Genomic DNA, 20,427 nt, shown 5'->3' with positions numbered 1-20,427 from the left:
ACTCCTGACCTCAGGAGATCTGCCCACCTTGGCGTCCCAAAATAGGTGTGAGCCACTATGCCCAGCCGTTTTCAATCATTTTTTAAATTGTTAAGTTACTATAAAAATTAACATTTTTATAGTTTTCCCACATTTTACTGCATACTACTTTATGTGACTTTATGATTGTTAGGTTATTAAAAAATGAATTTTGACTTAAATTCTTTTATATTTTTATTTTTACCAGTCCATCCTATTTAAAATAAATTGACAGTATATTTAATATCGTTCAGAAAAGTTCCTTCCCTGTGCTTTTATTTTAACCAGTTTTAGCTAATGTTTTTGCATAACCTTTTCTAAAAGCAACAAAGAATTGATTAAGGAGAATCTCTGGGCTAATCTGAAGTTTAACTCTGAAGGCTGTGTGAATGAGTTTCTATAGGAAAAACTGTCTACTGCTTTTATTTTGTTTATAGATTGAAATTAGCTAAATGAAAGAATAAGTAAATGAGAGCTGCTTAAGTTAAGATGTCAATTACAATTTTTTGTCTTGATTAATTTCCCATCTCAGAGTCAATTGATCTGGCTTTTGGTACTGAGCACGTGACTCTAGACAAGCAAGCAGTCATTCTAGGTATACTGCTGTTTGAAAAAACAGCTTTAAAAAGATGTTAGAACCTGGGAAAAAAGATCTTGCTCTCTTGTGGTTTCACAGGGTGCCAAAGGTTTAGTTGCTTGTATGTTTCACTCGGTTGCTTTCTGTTCAATGAATAAAATCAGCACCATGCATTAGAACTTTGCAGACTCACTGCAAAGGAAATAGCAGGAGGTAAAGTGACCTCAAATGAATGTGGCTTTTTTTGTGGGGTGCAATGGGTGGGCAGTGCTACAACTAAATAAACAAATTGAGTTTTGCAGGAAGAAAACCTTTATCTCATCTTTATACTCTCTCATGGTGACATTTTTCTTCTGCTGTCATTCCCGTTCTTTAAACATTTTTACAATGATTAGTTCATTGTAAACATGTCACATAGCTACAGTTGAGTTGTTTAGTTGTTTTATAATCGTATGTGTTTTTCGAGTCCATCAGTAAACTGGAATTATAATCTTGTTTTTGTTGTTTTGATCACACAACTTTTCTACACTCTCAAAAATAAAACTGCTACTTGCTTCTCTTCACCAAAAGTCTTTTAGGTAGGTTTATCACTTTTTATCAGTTGAGTAAGATATTTTGAAAATATTTTACAGGGGAAGTAGGAGAAATTCTCCATCATGTATGGTAAACTTGGAGTTATGTGTACTCTTAGAAGACAGAGGGAACCTGAATAGTTAATATTTTTTATTGCAGTGCAGGTCTTACATACCTTGGAAAAAGATTCTTTTCCTGCTTGGCATTATTGCCAAATGTGAGGATTGACGGAGGTGTATGGGGAGATGGATTTGAGAAAATCCGGACATTTTACTCCATGAATCTAGAGAAAGCAGGAGCAATACATTTGTTTTTATTTTCTGAAGATAGCTCTCATTATAATGTTGTAGCTTGGGGCACAGAGTTGAGCCAGACTGCGGGGAATCAATTTCTGCTCCATGCTTACTAGTCTTGTGACTTTACGCAAGTTACTTTGGGCAAGTCTTGCCTCATCTGTATGATGGAGACAATAATAAGACCACCTACTTCATGGACTGTGAGGTTTCAGTGAATTAATATGGTAAAGCACTTAGTGCCTGACACATAGTAAACGATAGCTGTATTGTTACCAAGTCAGTAAGTGTGACCCAAAGTATACAGATATGTTTCCTTGAAGGAATTTGAAGTTTAATACTTACTTTTTCTGAAAGTCTGATTTATATTTACTTTTGAATAGTCCGAAGTGGGGACTGAAAGAATGTACAAAATGTCCATGTTTGGGTTATCTTGTTTGTTTGTTTGTTTTTGTTTTTCGTTTTTTGAGATAGAGTCTCGCTGTGTCGCCCAGGCTGGAGTGCAGTGGCATGGTCTCAGCTCACTGCAACCTCTGCCTCCCAGGTTCAAGTGATTCTCCTGCCTCAGCCTCCCAAGTAGCTAGGACTACAGGCATGCGCAACCATGCCCGGCTAATTTTTGTGCTTTTAGTAGGTAGAGACGGGGCTTCTCCATGTTGGCCAGGCTGGTCTTGAACCCCTGACTTAAGGTGATCCGCCCACCTCGGCCTCCCAAAGTGCTGGGATTACAGATGTGAGCCACCATGCCCGGCTGCACTCAAGTATTAAGTAAACATCCATGTAAGATTTGTTAGGATAGTTATTCATTTGACAGGTATTTCTCTAGGGTTTACACATAGCAACACCTTCAGGATTTTGTGAAGACAGGGTTTTCTTTTCCTGTATAAAGGACAGCTTTAGTCCTAACAGTGAGGGGAAATATCATGAAAATGATTCCTTTATTCTTCCTGTTCCCTTTGAAAATGACCTGATTCTCTTTTAGAAGTGTGGTTTATTTTACAGTTGCCCTCTTCATACATTTATTTATTCTTTTAGAGGCAGAGTCTCACTCTGTTGCCCAGGCTGGAGGGCAGTGGTGCAATCATAGCTCACCGCAGCCTTGCACTCCTGGGCTCAATCGATCCTCCCACCTTGGCTTCCTGACTTGCTGAGATTACAGGTGTGAGCCACTGTGCTCAGCTCCCCTTTGTACATTTAGAGTTTGCAGTGATTTGTAGGAAAGATCAAGAGGAAAAACTAGTAAATTCACTCATCATCTGCTTCTTGTTAATAGAGGCTACATTTCTTAAAATAATTACCTTTGAATTTTGCTTCCCAAATAATTTAGTGAAATGTCAGTATGAATTCATCTTGTCTTTTAAGATTTTATTTTATTTTGAGATGGAGTTTTGCTCTTGTTTCCCAGTCTGGAGTGCAATGGCACAATCTCAGCTCACTACAACCTCTGCCTTCTGGGTTCAAGCGATTCTCCTGCCTCAGCCTCCTGAGTAGCTGAGATTATGGGCACCTGCCATCACACGTGGCTAATTTTTGTATTTTTAGTAGAGACGGGGTTTCACCATGTTGGCCAGGCTGGTCTTGAACTCCTGACCTCAGGTAATCCACTTACCTTGGCCTCCCAAAGTACTAGGATTACAGGCGTGAGCCACCACGCCTGGCCTAAGATTTATTCATACACATATTCTGCATCTTTACAGGTCTGTCTTTGCATTTTGCAGATAAGTCTGTTCTTGGTAAGGTGTGTATACATTTTGAATTCTCTTCTTCCGTAACTTGAATGAGTGAGAATCTGTGGAACTCCCCCCAACACCTATAAGGGTAGTAGTGTTAAATGGCAGTACATTCACATCTCTGCCTCCATAGTACCTTTTTCTGAATTTACTCTAGCACTTACCACACAGAAACTATAGTATCTCCTTCATTCTAAGGCACACATTAAAAAAATTTCTTACTTTAACACCTCTGTCATTAGGCGCATCTTCTAATTGATGGCATCCTCCCCTCAGCAGAAGTGGTATTTGTTTTCTTGTCTTGCCTCCTACTTAACTATGAGTAGACTCTTTGAAGGCAGGAACTGATAGTCATTTATTTTTGGTATTTTCAATGTCTAATTTGCAGTAGAACCCGAAGTTTGGTGAATTACAATGTAACAGTTTTCAGGATATCTCAGGACACTGTTTTTGGATTGTTTTGAAACAGGGTCTTATTCTGTCACCCAGGCTAAGTGCAGTGGTGTAATCATAGCTCACTGCAGCCTTGACCTCCTGGGCTCGAGCAATCCTCCTGCCTCAACCTCCCAAGTAGCTAGGACTACAGAAGGTGTACCACCATGCTTGGCTTTATTTAGTAAGTAGAGATAGGATCTTGCTATGTTGCCTAGGCCAGTCTTGAACTCCTGGGCTCAAGCAATCTTCCTGCCTTAGCCTCCCCAAGTCCCCAAGTTCTGGGATTATAGGCATGGATTGCCGTACCAGGCCTCATCAGTATACTTTTGCAGGGGGAGATGTAAAAAATGTAAAAGGAGGGCTTGGAAAATGCTGATATAAACAGTTAAATGCTATTCCTACTTTTCCCTCCTGTGTATCCCTGGTTTTAGCAGATGCGACTGAAGTAAAAAGACTAAGAATTTTATATTTTTATTTATGACAGGCTATTTTTTGAGCATCTTTTGGATATTACACTGTGCGATTGTCACTTTCCATTATGTAAATGAGGAAATAGTCAAATGTGTTCAGAGACGTAAAATTTTAGTCCAAGATGGTGGAAGAAGGACCAAACTTCCTGTTCGGGGTTTCTGATCTGGGCTTTCTGCTTTAAAAGAATTCTCTTCTGAACTACAGTTTTTTTTGTTCTTTTTATTAGTTTAAAATTAATATTTTTTAATAACTGGTTTTGAGACTGAATTTTTACATTCTTATCACAGTAAATGTTTGCTTAAAAAGGTGGAGTTGATCTGGTCTCCCTTTATCTTGCCTCTGAGTACCCTAAAATGTGGATTTAATATTAGTGCTCGAAACTGTTTAGTGGGTCTAGTTGTTTTCCTTAATTAAATTTAAGCTTTTACATGTGGGTGATTAGAAAAGTCTTATCCAGAACTTCAATTGGCATTTTTTAGAATTGACTGCCATATAGTTTTTTTAGTAGACTTTAAGAACTTTAGATTTACAGAAAACCTGAGAAGATAGTATACGAAGTCTCCATGTATCTGTCACTCAGTTCCTCTATTGTTAACATGTATGGTACATTTGTTAGAATTAATGAACCAATGTGGATACATTATTATTAGCTAAAATCTATACATTATTCAGGTTTCTATAGTTTTTACCTAATGTCCTTTTTCTGATCCAGGATCCCATCAAGATAACACATTACATTTAGTTGTTATGCCTTCTTAGGCTCCTCTTGGCTGACTTTCCTTGTTTTTGATGACTCACCTATTTTGAAGAGTACTCATTAAGTATTTTGTAGAGTGCCCCTCTATTGGAATGTGTCTGGTGTTCTTCTCATGAGGGGTGTAGGGTTATGGGTTTTTGGGAGGAAGACCACAGAGGTGAAGTACTGTTTTCGTCACATGATATCAAGAGTACATGCTGTCAGCATGATTTGTAACTGTTGATGCTGACCCTAATCATCTGGCTGAGGTCATGTTTGTCTGGTTTCTCTCCTATAAAGTTACTCCCTGCCCCAACCCTTTTCCATATTGTATTCTTTGGAAGGAAGTCATTATGTGCAGCCCACACTTAAGGAATGAGGATGCTGTGTAATTGTGAATAAACATTTAAATAGTAGAGGTTTAGTTTAAAAATTTACCTGGAGTTAGTGAGACTTTCACTTATTATAACAAAAACCCTCGCTATTTAAATGAAATATTAAAACATGTGCTTGCATTTGGCTGGGTGTGGTGGCTCATGCCTGTAATCCCAGGACTTTCGGAGGCTGAGGAGGGCGGATCACTTGAGGCCAAGAGTTTGAGATCAGCCTGGCCAACATGGTGAAACCTGGTCTACTAAAAACACAAAAATTAGCCAGGCATAGTGGCGCATGCCTTTAGTCCCAGCTACTCAGGAGGCTGAGGCAGGAGAATCACTTGAACCTGGAGGCGGAGGTTGCAGTGAGCCGAGATCGCACCACTGCACTCCAGCGTGGGCGACAGAGTGAGACTCCATCTCAAAAAAACAAAAACTACCAAAAAACCATGTGCCTGCATTCAAAGATTTGGTTTGGCAATAATTTTCAAGCTATTTTTCATTCTCAGTATTTCAACATTTGCTATTACATGGCAGCTGTTAGATGTTCCTCTTTATTTTATGGCATCTAATTGATAATCATTTTTTGAAAAAAATGTGATGGAAATGTGGAAGACCATTAGTCAAGAGCTCTTGAATAAAATTTGTTAATATTTTGTTCTGCATCTATTGCTTTTCTGCACTTCTTATTTCTGCATATATTATTTCTAAAATTGAGGATTTGGTTGATATGTAAATTATGATTAGAGACCAGAACAGTTTAGGACCCAAAATGATCAAGGGAAAGCACCTTGCTGGAAACCCCCATGACAATAAAACTCTCCTTGTAGTTCCCATTTGTACGTTTCAATTATAAGGCTTATGTTAAAATTAGATCAGAATTTCCATCATAGACTCTCAATTTCATAGTTGTGTAAGTGCCATATAAACCTACTTGTAAACAAAGGCATTTAATGATGGGCATTATTTGAACAATTTAAGATCAGGTTATTTAGCTCACGGAATGCTAGAAAATACGTGTCTAGTTTCACATTTTAAGTTGAGAGATTGTGAAGATGGGCTTTGATTCTAAAGGTGAATTTTATTATTTTTTCTAATGATTTTCCAGATTTTCTGCAATGAAGATGTTTTATAACATAATGAATTAAAAATACTTGTTAAGTTCTTTTTTCTTTACTGGTTACTCTTGAGACTTACTACATTATAAACAAATGATTATTTTAGATGTGTATATTAATTTCCTAGGTCTGCTGTAACAAACCACCTCAAACTTAGTGGTGTAAACAAAGGAAATTTATTTTTTCATAGGTCAGAACTCCAAAATCAAGTTGTTGTCGTGCTGGTTGATTCTGGAGTCTGAGGTAGAGTCATTTTCATGCCTCTGTCCTGGCTTCTGGTGCTTATCGGCAGCCCTTTGTGCTCCTTGGCTTGCTTGTGGATGCATCCCTGTGGATGCATCCCTCCAGTCTCTGCTTCTGCCTTCATGTGTCCTTCTTTTCTGGGTTATTTTCTGTGTTTTGCATCTCACCCTCCTTTATCTTATAAGGACAACAGTGGTTGGATTTAGGTCCAGGGCCATCTCACCTTAATTATAACTGTAAAGACCCTATTTCCAGAGAAGGTAATATTCATAGGTACCAGGTATTAGGAGTTGGATATATCTTTTTCGGATGCCACCATTCAAGCTGCTACAGTGAGCAAGCCTCTTCCTGCATTTGCAGATAAGCACTATGAAAGTGCTTTTGCTAAATGGAATAATAGCTATAGAATCTGACCTATATTATATGCATATAAATATGATTCACAGTTTAGTTACATGTTTACTTTCTTTTCATGTGGTTTACAATTGATGTGGCATTTTTTTTTACTATGAAATTAGGCTGAGCACATATAGACAAGCTATAATTTGTGTCTCTAAATGGTGTGAACAGGGTCTTAAATTCTGTAAACATGTGCTGTTTGGCTCTTAACTTTTTTAACCTTCATACTTGGGTATTTTTATGAGTATATATATGGTTCCTTTTGATATGAATCATGTTTGTCTCCACATAAAAGTTTAAAATTATCCCTAGCGATCTAGTCTGATTTAAATTTGTGTGCCATAAGAAGAGATTTTATAAAAACTGAGAATTGCTGGTAGAATGAGGTTAAGTAATCAAAAATAAGATGGGTCATCCTTGGTATGTATAGACAGCCACCTGCAGAGAAGTGTTGGCCCAGCCTCCAGGCATGTGGTTTGGAGGGAAACTCTGGTTGAGAGCATTTGCTGCTACTTCTTTCCCATTTTGAGATGAACTTGATGAGGAATTTAGTTCTTCATGTTATTAGGAAAGTAAAACTACAGTGATACAGGTGTAAGATTTTTTTTTTTTTAATTTTACTGTGCCATAGACCTATATATCTTCACTAAAGCATAGCTCCACAAGTGTCAGAACTGACTGACACTTGTGCAGTGGCTCACGCCTGTAATCCCAACACTTTGGGAGTCCTGGGTGGTAGGATCGCTTGAGGCCAGGAGTTGGTGACCAGCCTGGGGAACATAGCGAGACCTCATCTCTACAAAAAAATGAAAAAATTAGCCAGGCGTGGTGGCATGCACCTGTAGTCCCAGGTACTCTGGAGGCTGAGGTGGGAGGAGCACTTGAGCCCAGGAGTTCGAGCCAGCAGTAAGCCATGATCGGGCCACTGCACTCCACCCTGGGCAATAGAGCAAGATTCTGTCTCTAAAAATAACAACAAACAAACAAAATCAAGTACCTGAACTATGCTTGTTTTATTCTTATTCAGAACCATATCCTAGCTTGTAGGTAGTACGTACACAACAAGTATTTGTCAAATGAATAGTATATCATAGATGCTCTTGAAATCTGTGTAGCATTTCAAGATATGTCTATTCTTTTCAATGGCTGATTGCTATTCTGTGATAGATATGCCATAATTCATTTAACTAGTCCTGTGTTCTCCCATTAGGGATATTTAGGCTATTAAGAGTTTTTCAGGCTGGGCACAGTGGCTCACACCTATAATCCCAGCACTTTGGGAGGCCGAGGTGGGCGAATCACTTGAGGTCAGGAGTTTGAGACCAGCCTGGCCAACATGGTGAAACCCTGTCTCTACTAAAAATACAAAAATTAGCCACGTGTGGTGGCGGGTGCCTGTAATCCCAGCTACTCGGCAGGCTGAGGCAGGAGAATTGCTTGAACCTGGGAGGCAGAGGTTGCAGTGAGCCGGGACTGAGCCACTGCACTCTAGCCTGGGCAACAGAGCGAGACACTATCTCAAGAAAAAAAAAAAAGTGTTTCCTAGTAACAAAGCTATCATGACGTATCTTGTTTGTGTGTGCATGTTTATGTAACTTTGTTAGTTTGCAGTGTTAATTTCCTTCATTAATGGCTATGTTCTTGTGAAACAAGTACATTGAAAAATATACTATTGAAATAATTTTCTGGTATAACTGACCTATGTTTTCCTAAATACATTTAAAGTACTTTTATGTTGCCAGGCACAGTGGCTCGTGCCTGTTATCCCAACACTGGGAGGCCGAGGTGGGTGGATCACCCGAGGTCAGGAGTTCAAGATTAGCCTGGCCAACATGGTGAAACCCTGTCTCTAATGAAAATATAAAAATTAGCTTGGCGTGTTGGCATGTGCCTTTAATCGCAGCTACTCGGGAGGCTGAGGCAGGAAAATTGCTTGAACCCGGGAGGCAGAGGTTGCAGTGAGCCAAGATTGCGCCATTGCACTCCAGCCTGGGCAACAGAGTGAGACTCTGTCTCAAAATAAAATAAAGTACTTTTATTTTTTATTTTATTTTTATTTTTTAGAGATAGATTCTCGCTGTGTTGCCCAAGCTGGAATGCAGTGGTCTGATGCTAGCTCACTGTAACCTGAAACTCCTGGGCTCAAGCAGTCCTCCCACCTCAGCCTCCAGAGTAGCTGGGACTATAGGTGTACCCTACCACACCGGGTTAATTTTTAAGTTATTTTTTATGGGTCTTGCTATGTTTCCCAGGCTGGTCTCAAACTCCGAGCTTCAAACGATCCTCTCACCTTGACCTCCCAAAGTGTTGGGATTACAGGCATGAGCCACTGCTTCTGGCCTAAAATACTTTTAAATTTGTTTCTTCTTGAATCAGTGAAAATCCTTTGCCACAGAGTTTTTGAAAAAAGTATCGGAAGCAATGTGTATGCACACACTGTTTTGATTTCCTCTGTGGGATGGTTCTTGGCTAATCCCTTTGAAAGGAGGTATCAGAACCTGTCTGTCCATTGCATGCAAGGCTGGGAAGGAAAGCAGTAGCCACACGATAGGTTATGATTAGAACGCCGAATAAGAAACAAGGAAGAATTCCTTCCGTGCCTGAGAGAGATGCACAACCTTAGGGTGACCATGTCTATTTGCCTAGGAAAGTCCTGGTTTATGCCCGTTGTCCTGATGTAATTATTATTAGCATCCTCTTTGAGTCCTAGTTTATCAATAACTTATATGGTCACCCTACTTAATCTTTCAGTTCTTTTTTTTCCTTGTCTGTAGAGAGCAGTGTCTGGTGTATAGTAAATGCCACATAAGTGTTTGCTGTCACTGTTGTTATTATGGTTACTTTATCTATCAGCAACCCTTATCTTTCACTTCTTAAATTATTTTCTTCTCTTGTCCTCTTGGCTACCATATTCTTTGTTCTCTCCCTACTTTTAGCTGCTCCTTCTCAGTTTCCTTGCCTAGATCTTTCTCATTTTCGTAACCTCCCAACAGTGGAGTACCCCAGGTCCCAGTCCCTTTTGTTTTCTCTGTCTGATTCATCTTGTGACAATACCATCTATCTCCTGACTCCCAAATTTGTCTTCAGCCCCACCTTTCAGTGAATCCCAGACTCATTTCTGTAGTAGGTGTCTAATACGTGTCTTAACAGAACATGTACAAAACCACTCTGTGTTCTTGCGCCCATTCTCTACCCCACCAGCCTGTTGCAGCCCAATAAATGGTACCACCATTCTTACAGTTAATTAGGCAGAAAAACTGGGCATCATCTTTGAGTCCGTTCTGACAGACTCTATATCTACATCCAGTTTATCTGCAAATCCTATTGGCCCTCCTTTGGAAGTAAACATGGATCTGGCCACTTTACAGTTCCACTCCAGTCACCCCCCTTCAAGCTGCCATTTTCTTTTCATGATTTATTGTAATAGCTTCTTAAGTAGTCTCTCTGATTTCACCCTTGGCCTGTAATCCAGTCTTCCGACTGCAGCCAGTATTACTTTTCATATGAAAGTCAGAACATTTTACTTACCTGCCTCAAACCCTCTAGTGGTTTTCATTTCACTTTGAATAAAATCCAAAGTCCTCACTGTGGCCTGCAAGGCTCCGCCTGCCTCCCTGTTAATTTTCTGAACTCTAACCCACTCTCTCTTGTTTGTTGTTGTAGCTACACTGGCTGTCTTGCTGTTTCTCAGATACGTTACAGTACTCTCACCGCACTGCCTTTAATTTAATGTTCCGTCTGCCTGGAATGAGCTTCTAGATGACAGCATGACTCACTCCCTCAGTTCATCCAGGATTCCCTTTTCCAGTGTCACATTGTGCATGGAGCCTTCGCTGACTGTCTTATATAGTATCATATCCTCCCCTCCAACTCCTGCTGTTGCCAGCCCCCTTCATTTTCCTTCAGAGTTCGTATCACCTCTGATGTATTATGTTTGCTTATTTGTTGATGGTCAATACTTCAAGAAATTGCCAGCCCTCTGAGAGCCTGGGATTAGATTCTCAGCTCCTGACACAATGCTTGGCACATTGTAGGTGCTCAGTTAGTATTTGTAGATTAAGTGGTCTGGTGAGTGAACCTAGGGAAGATTCTTGTGGCAGTTTTAGCAGCTTAGTAATAGAACATGGGCTGTGGAAATCACTCCCTTGAATTCTAGTTTTGCTTCTACAGACCATTCTCTGCTCTAGAAGAGGTGAGAAATGAAATTGGGGTTTAGGATATTGGTAGGTAACAAGGGCTAGAAGGGAGAGGAAGTAAAAATGGAAGTAACAGTCCAGACTCTGGGAAGCAAAAGTTGGTTACCTACCTGTTTATGGGGCAGCCTTCCATTTCTAAGTTGGGAAAGGAAAAGAGCCAATTTTTGAATGCCGTTTTTAGTTAAGCAGTGGTACTGAGTACTTAACAATATCATTTAATCTTCACAATAGCCCTTTCAAGTCAGAATAATTATGTTCATCTTTTAGCTGAGGAAATTGAGACTTAAGAGATTAAATAACCTTCCCAAGATGATACAGCAATTAAGCGGGGCATGTGGGTCTGACTGCCTCCAAAATACATGCTCTTTACTTCATAGCACCTGAAGGGGGAGTCTGTGTGCAGTAGTTCACATTTCATGTGGAGCTGAAAAGTACAGAAAATTTTTCACTCCTTATAACAAACTTTTGAAAGTAGCTCTCAGCTTTGCAAGTAATTAAATTTGGTGTCAGTGAGAAGTGACTTGCTGCAAATCCTACAGCTATAAAGTAGCAGAGGTAGGTCTTCAAGCAAATCTTCCTCATTTAAAATCTGATATTTTTCTGTATTCCACAAATTTAAAACAAGGAAGTCCCGGATAGCACCTATAAATTGTATTTGGCATATTGTAGGAGCTAAACATGTCACAATAAAATTATATACCTGGAAATAGTCTTAAAGAGGTCATGAAGAGCAAACTCCTCATTTATAGCTGAGAGCCAGGAAAGAGGTTTACTCATGTAGGAGCACTCAGCTAGTTGTTTGTATAGCTGGGACTAGAATCTAGCTTTTATTACTAAAGAGTTTATGTTTAATCCGTCTAGGTCTTTCAAAACTCTTGTGTTCCTTCTTTCATTCACATATTTCAGATTTGAAAGCTACAAGAATTGTTTTTCCTTCCATCCATATCTCCCAGCAGCCCCGTTAAACCCGAAGATAAAGTTAGTTTCTTGTGTATCTTTCCAGAGATATTTTGTGCACATAAAGCAAATACATAAACTGTGGGTATTTAACAACGTATCTTGCAGATTTCTGTATATTAATGGATGAAGTCCTTTTCTTAATGGTTATATTTATATTGAATGAACCTTTTATAATTTAACCAGCCATTTGCTGAATGATATTGTCCTTGCTGAAGCATATTGTGTTTCCAGTCTTTTAAAGACATTTCACTATGAACAACCTTGCACATGTCATTTCTTATATGTGCAGACCTATCAGCAGGATAAGTTTCTGGAATTGAAATTGCTGGATCAAAGAGTATCTTTGTGTATTTTTAAAAATGACCTACTTATACATTTACTCATAACTTACAAATGGGGTGTTTCCATTTTTAATGAAACGACTTTACTTTTCTATCTGGCAGTAGCAGTTTATAATTTAAAAAAATAACAAATCACTTATTTTAAGGGGTACCAGGATGTTTTCTTTTAAAATGTCGCAGGCTATGTGCTGTGTTAGTATGGCAGGTTAAAGAAAGTGTAATGGAAGGAGTATTGCATTGGAGTTAGACCTGATTTGAATCCCAGTTCCACTTTGTGACCTTTGGCAGGTTATTTAACTGCTGAGCCTCAATGGTCTCATCTGTAAAATGGTGGGTGCCTGTAATTCCAGCTACTCGGGAGGCTGAGGTAGGAGAATCACTTGAACCAGGGAGACGGAGGTTGCAGTGAGCCGAGATTGCAGCACTGCTCTCCAGCCTGGGCGACAAAGTAAGATATTCCGTCTCAAAAACTAGCTTTACCAGTACGGTTGTCTAGAACTATTGTATTTCATCACATTCTCCCCCCATACATTTTAGTATATCTGAAATTGAGATGCCTTATAATCAAAGGCATGTCATGAGTGTATTGGTAGCATTTTTTTTCTCTTTTTCTTTCTCTTTTTTTTTGGTTGGGGGTAGGGGCAGGGTCTCCTCTGTCACCCAGGCTGGAGTGTGGTGGCACAATCACGGCTCACTGCAGCCTTGACTTCCCGAGCTCCTGTGATCCTCCCAGTTCAACTTCCCACATGGCTAGAACCACAGGCATGTGCCATCATGCCCAGCTAATTTTTGTATTTTTGGTGGAGACTGAGTTTCACCATGTTTCCCAGGCTGGTCTTGAACTCCTGACCTCAAGTGATCCACCCACCTTGGCCTTCTAAAGTACTAGGATTATAGGTGTGAACCACTGCGCCCAGCCTTTTTTTTTTTTTTTTTATCTTGGCACATAAAATAATGATGGTCTTATAATCAGTGGCATCTTAGATTTGATGAAAAAGGGTAAATTCACATTCTGGGACAAATGAACTATACTAGCGCATGGTATAGGCTGAAGTTCAGTGTGGTAGGAAAAGCTCAGGGTAGGGAGTGGGGTGAATGGGGTATTAGAGGGATAGTTATAGTGAGGGAAGTTTCGTTCTAGATCAGCAGTTAGCCCAGTAGAACAGCCACCTAGTGGGAGGCTAGTATAACCCATTGATGGCGCAGGAGCAGGTATTACCCAAAATCTTGGGTATGTGGAATTGGAATTGTGGAGAGTTGTTGGTGAGTAATAAGACTTAGCCCCACAGTTGAGATTTAGGAACTATGTACTCATTTATGGCAGGAAGGCTTTATAAGAAGGGGGCTATGAGAGAAAATATTTGCAGATCATCTGGGCACAGTGATGCATGCCTGTAGTCCCAGCTACTCAGGAGACTGAGGTGGCAGAATCCCTTAAGCCTAGGAGTTTGACACCAGCCTGGACAACATAGTGGGATCCCATTTCTATAAATGAAGGAATGAATGAAAACCATTTAAAAATATTTGTAAATCGTATTTCTGATAAGGGCTTTATATCCAGAATATATAAACTACTCTTACATTCAGTGATAAGATAAAATTTAGTAAGGGGCAACGATTTGAGTAGCCATTTCTGCAAAGAAGATATACAAATGGCCAATAAGCACACAAAAAAGTACTCAACATCCCGCTAGGGAAATGCACATTAAAACTGCAGTGAGAGACTGTTTTACACCCATAGGGTGTCTGTTGTAAAAAAAATTATTCCTTTTTTTTGGGTGGGGTGGGGGTTGGGGATAGGAGCTCACTCTGTAGCCCAGGTTGGAATGCAGTGGTGCGGTTACTGCTCACTGCAGCCTCTAACATCTGGGCTCAAGTGATCCTCCTACCTCAGATTCTCACATAGCTGGGACTACAGTTACGCACTACCACATCTGACTAATTTTTAAATATTTCGTAGAGATGAGGGTCTCACTGTGTTGCCCAGCTGGTCTCGAACTCCTGGGCTCCAGTGATCCTCTCAGCTTAGCCTTCCAAAGTGTTAGGATTACAGGTGTGAGCCACGACGCATGGTCAAGACTGATGTTTAATAACAGGTCTAGATGAGGATATTGAAAAATTGGAACCCCCAAACACTGCTAGTGGGAATTTGCCTGCGGGTTTTAGTTTGGGAATTCAGGGAATATCTCCTGAGGGTTTTAATTTTGGGACAGTGGGAAGAGACATACAGTGTTTTTGTACTTAGAATGTTTTCAGAAGAAGGCTAAACCCAAGGAAGGCTATTCGAGTGGGGAGTTAGGGCAGGCTGAGAAGGCTGGGGTATACAAGTGGTACCCCAAAGACAAGCTTTCCCTCTATATTAAGTTTTGTTTAGGCCTGACTGTGCCCTCTGGAAAAGGAAAAGAAATTCTCTTCCCATTTATTCTTAGAAAAAATTACCCTGCTTCAGAGGTTAGAACTTGGGGCTGATACTGGCAGGGCCACATCCAGTAGTAGCTTTTGTGGTTTGGCCTGTGAATATACCTGCAATTTAGGAAGAAACACCAAATAACTTACAAACAGACTTTTGTGATAGAACCAGTTTGTAAGCTGATTTTGTACTGTACTTTCTGCTGGCACATACCAGGCCCATTCATTTGCAACTAAATACTATGTGTGAGGTGATACACATATATTAGCTGAAAATGTATGGAAGGCAAATAGAAGGCACATGGTTGCTTTAGGCAGTCTGAGACAATTGGCAACACTGAAGACCTCACTAAATTTTGTTAAAAAGAAACTAAAAGGATTACTGGATTTAGTGTAGCTTTTGTTATTCCGCATTAGAGTTCTGGGGTTTAAATTATAGACACATATAATTGTACATGTTAGATTAAATGAAATACTAATTTCAGTCAAAAAAAACCTGTACTTCAGTGAAGGAATATCAAGCATATTGGAAACATTTGACAAAAAATTAAGGGAGGATGTTGCAGGGAACAAAGGTTCTCTGTGACATGACAGCTGCTGCTAAAAAGTGACACAAGGAGGAGCCCAGCTCTGGCTTACAGCTGCCTGAAGTTGCTGCAGTCTTCTCTAGTGTTACCAGAGGAATTTGCTCTGCTCTTGTTTTAGAAAATGGAGGCTACCAATGGCTAACTAGGTACTTATTGTGCTTGGGGAAATTAATTCTCTCCCTACTGCAGTCCTCACAATTACTGTGTTTTCCAATAGCTGATACTTTGAGATCTATGTGCAAGTATATTACTTAGCTTCAGGAAAGTTTTAAAAACCTTGAGCATGTAAATCTAGTTTTATATGTCCTGGGACATAGAACACAATTTTAGCTGGAACTCTAATTCATTTTAGCTTCTGTTGAAACCCAAAAGACAGAATAAAACAGTAGGTGCCAAGTTATCCTCATATTCCAAGAACTTGCATAGTGGGTAGCCTTAAGCTGGTTTTGCACATGTAGCCCATACCTACCTCTAGGGAATAAAAGCGTTGAGATTATTAAGGGTTCTAAGACAATGTTTTTGGAAAGAGCTATTAATATCTTGTGTTCGGTGTCCCTTCCTGCTTCCACACATAGTGGAGGAGAGGAGAAAGATGCTTCTCCTTAAGCCCCTTTGATTTAAGCCAAATGATGAGGGAGGCTCTAATGGAGTCATTATGAGAATTTGACATGTATCCCCTGGAGTTTGGGGAATGAAAGGTTTAGTATGCAAATCTATGGATCAGTAGCCCTGAGGCAGCAGAGCACAGAGAAGACTGTATGTTAGCTCTCTGTACTTGGAAAGACATTAGTGTTTCCTTTAGCTGCTGGTTGAAACCAGCTTAAAGCCATCTAGAAAGTGACACTGTGCTTGGCCACCTAGAAGGTGACGTGAACCAGAAGGGAGGTGTACCCATGGAAACCCCAGAGATCGAGGGTTGGGGTTGTAAATGGCCAGGTCTCACTTAAGTTCTGGGAATTGAGTATGGAGGGCCCTCATGAAAAAGTTGATATGAACGTCACACTTAATTGGTGTGGCCTTTTGACACCCCCATAGTTTTTCCCACTCCTTCAGTTCCCACCCTGAAGGAGCCAGAGACGGCCTTGTTGTGGGTAGAAGAGATGCAGAGAGCAGTGAGAGAGAGACGATGACAGGATCCCCCACATCCCCCAGCCCAACTAGACTTCTCAGCTCCATCAAGGAAGGGGAGAAGCTTTAATTTAGATGAGTATTGATTACTGCAATTAAGACAGTTGTTGAAACTGTGGTATTCTTGAGGCTGAAGGATATTTAAACTTTTTTTTTTTTCCTTTTTGTGGAGATGGGGTCTCTCTATGTCACTGAGGCTGGTCTCAAACTCCTGGGCTCAAGCAATCTTCCTGCCTCTGCCTCCCAAAGTGCTGGGATTACAGGCATGAACCATTGCGTTTGGCCTAAATATATTTATAGTCAAAGAATGATTTTAAAAAATGATGAGACTTGCCTTAGATTTCACTCAGGAATAAGGAAAAACTTTCCCAAGGAAGGGCTTGGAGGGAAAGTCTTATGCTTATACCCTTTGAATTTAACTCAGTGTATCAGTTATTCATACATTCACTTACACACATACATGAAAAGATAAGCAATTGTAAAAGGAAATTGTAAGTATCAATTATATAGTATACATTGAGCTTGGTACATGTATTTTCTAAATCACAACTTATTACTAATAAGACAGAAGTTGAGAAAAATCCAAACTGTTGTCACTTTAAGGGTAAGAGAATATTGAGATTATTTTCTGGTTGGAGTGTTGAAGGCATTGTATAGAAAGCAAGATGTGATTTGGGCTTTATTAGCTATAATTTATTAAGGGCATCTGTTGTGCTTTGTACTCCACATAGACATAGAGTATTTTTTAACTTTTCACAACAATCCTGCAAAGTTGGTGTGATTTTCATTTCATAGACAAGGAAACAGGTTCAAACAGGTTAAGTGAGCTGCTCTAGTTTCTCACAGCTGGCAAACTGATAGAACTGTGTCCGGGTCTGTTTAACTTACACCTCAGACTCCCTCAATTCTGCTGCCTCCCTAGGCAGCCCCACACACCAGAGATACAGTGGTGGAACTAGGGATAGGATAACTTAGCCAGCGCTTCTGTCCTGGAAGAGGAGAATGGAGGCTACATAGCAGTCACTGGGGACCTGTGGCCCTTAGATCCTGAGGGGCAACTTTGTGAGCTTCCCCTTGCCCACTGGGAGTGGGAGCAGCTCCCTGGGAAGTTTTTCCTTTTCCCTTATAATTTCTTCAGTGCCACATCTGAAGTGGGCATTGGAATATACCTTCCCTAAACTAGCCGTTCTTGCCCTTTTCTGTTGAGGAAATGGAGTTAGAGATGTGTTAGTCAGTTTACCCAAGGACTCAAACAACTAGCAAGTAGGGATGGCTTCTGGATTTGGATTTCAGGCTGTCTGACTCCAGAGCCCTTGTGTTTTCTTCTTTATCATGTTGTCACCAATAAAGATATAAATGCACCTATTAATAGGAAGCAAGTTAATGAAATCTTGTGTTTTAGTTTATCATAATTTAAAAAACATAGTACGTGTTTTATGGATAGATGTAATAATAGGGAAATGCTGTCTTAAACTGGAGGGGAGCAGAGAATCACAGAATTTTGCCTCTAGAATGTTTCATGACCTGATATCTGTGTGTAGTATGGGGGTAAGGGGTGAGCTGAGCAGGAGCCCAAGAAGGAGAAGAAAAGAAAGTAAATTTGTTCGTCTTTTTTTTTTTGGGAGGTGGGTGGGAGGGTACAGTTACTCCTTTATAGGCCAATAAGGGAATGAGAAATTTGAAATTTTATGCATTTTATTTATTTATTTATTTTTATTTTTGAAACAGAGTCTCGCTCTGGAGTGGAGTGCAGTGGCGAGATCTTGGCTTACTGCAACCTCTGCCACCCAGGTTCAAGCGATTCTTCTGCCTCAGCCTCCCGAATAGCTGGGACTACGGGTGCCTGCCACCATGCCCTGCTAATTTTTTTATTTTTAGTAGAGATGGGGTTTCACCATGTTGGCCAGGCTGGTCCCGAACTCCTGATCTCAGGTGATCCACTCTCCTTGGCCTCCCAAAATACTGGGATTATAGGCATGAGCCACGGTGCCTGGCCTATGGATATGTCACTTTCAATGGGATCAGTGGAAGCAGGAATGGAAAATGAGTGTGATTGTGTTTTACTTTCAGAGAGGCAGATTAGCAACGTGATTTGATGTTTAAGCACTAAGCAGGTCACTTTACTTCTCTGACAAAGTCCCTGCCCTCATGGAGTTTCTAGTTGGGTGGGGGAAGAAATGGACAATAAAAGTAAAAAATAAAAGATAAAGTAGATAAGATATATGTGGTGTTGAGAGAAAAGGAGGGAGGGAGAAAAGAGGGATGGGGAAAAGAGAAAAAAAAACCTGGAATATATTCTGAGCAAGAAAAGCTGTCAGCCTTCTACACGATGTAGTCTTGAGTGAGGTGAAAGCTCAGGGTTAAAAAAAGATCACTGTCTCTTTCCTTATGTGCTACCACCAGAATTAGAAAAAATTAATTTTAATATGAAAATTATCAAATACATACAAAAGTTCAGAGAACCTACAACCATATACACAGTGCCCAGATTCAGTATTTTTCAGGGTTTTCCTACACTTGTTTTGTCTGTTTCTGTCCTCTCCTCTCCTTTTCCCTCCCCCTTTCTGTACCCTATGGTTTTAGAGAACTCCTACGACTTTCCTGAGAATGATGCTGTGCTCAGAACTGCCCTGCATTTGTTTACAGCTCCCCAGTGGTACCTTAGATCTAGCCTATCCTTTTTCTATGCAAGGGTGGTAGACTTAACCAGTGTGCTGGATTCACTGAGTTTCCTAGAATTTCCAGTAAATTACCAGTCCCAGTGTGTAGACCAGGCACCACTATGTGGCAGTGTTTGGGAACTACACTTTCACCAATAGCTTGGTGTCAGGAGAAAGTGAGTTGTCACTCCTTACCACTGAATGCTGAAGGGCAACTCATCCCCTTTCCTCTCCTTCCTTACTTCTTTTCCTCCCTAATGTAGCTTCTTTGAATGGGGAGATACTGAGTTGGCAGTTCTCCTTAGGAGGCCAGCCCAAGCTTCTGTTACGTAATCTAGTGGCATGTAAGCAGGATTATCCTGCTTATCCCAGCGTAATATTATACTTTGGCATTATTAGGGGCTTCTGACAAACTTACCCAGATAATTTTTTTTGGAGGGGGTGGCGTTGAAACAGGGTCTTGCTTCGTTGCTCAGGCTGGAGTGCAGTGGTGCCGTCATGGCTCACTGCAGCCTCATCTTTCTGGGCGCAAGCAGTCCTCCTACCTCAGTCTCCTGAGTAGCTGGGACTATAGGCGTGTGCCACCACACCTGGCTAATTTATGTTTTGTAGAGATGGCGTTCTTGCTATGTTGCCCAGGCTTGCCAGACCAGATTTTATCTCTGTCTGAATGTGATAGCGTCCCTAATCCTAAATGTTTCTCCGTATCTCCTGACAACTTTAAAGAAACTGAAGTTCATTTGCCCTTCTATACTACCAGGAAGGCATGCTGCCCTTTGAATGGGGGTATTCCTTGTCTTATGACTAGGATCCTTCTGCACACACCCTTTCATGTCTATCGGGAAACATGTGCTCTCTCCATCCTCCACCCTTCCTTTCCCCTCATTGTACTCTTGAGCCCTTGGGTCCACCCTCTTTCCCTATCTTTGCCTGAACCTTTACTGTCTAGCTCAGTGCAATACTGTGCTGGTTTTTTTTTTTTTTTCTCTTTCTGCTACAGAACATCCTTTCTGGGATGTAGTTGGTAACTTTTTATAACTTCAGGAGAGAGACTGTTTTCTTTTCTGGCAAATTGCTGAGGCTCTGTGTTTATAAGTGAACGCACACATAGTTCTGTACATAACTGTAGTATTAACTGCCTAACTTATCTTGCCTTCTGAACAAGCATGGTATTGGCAC

General features: G+C 40.4%; 1 protein-coding gene across 2 annotated transcripts in view; it reads left to right on the top strand.

Annotated features, from left to right (window-relative positions):
- RRAS2 (RAS related 2) overlaps positions 1-20,427 on the top strand; it is a 79,753-nt gene that overhangs the window by 38,011 nt on the left and 21,315 nt on the right. The window contains exon 1 of one of the 2 annotated variants that reach the window (XM_017948589.3): positions 6,546-6,568. The exons of the other annotated variant lie outside the window; for it this stretch is intronic. The gene's annotated coding sequence lies outside the window, so the exon portion shown is untranslated. Of the gene's footprint in view, positions 1-6,545; positions 6,569-20,427 lie in introns of those variants that run through there. 2 annotated transcript variants of the gene reach the window in all.

This window comes from Papio anubis, chromosome 12, assembly GCF_008728515.1.
Source record: "Papio anubis isolate 15944 chromosome 12, Panubis1.0, whole genome shotgun sequence".
Classification (NCBI taxonomy): Eukaryota; Metazoa; Chordata; class Mammalia; order Primates; family Cercopithecidae; genus Papio; species Papio anubis.
Note: the sequence above shows the minus strand (reverse complement) of the source record. Positions and strands in the feature narration are given on the sequence as shown.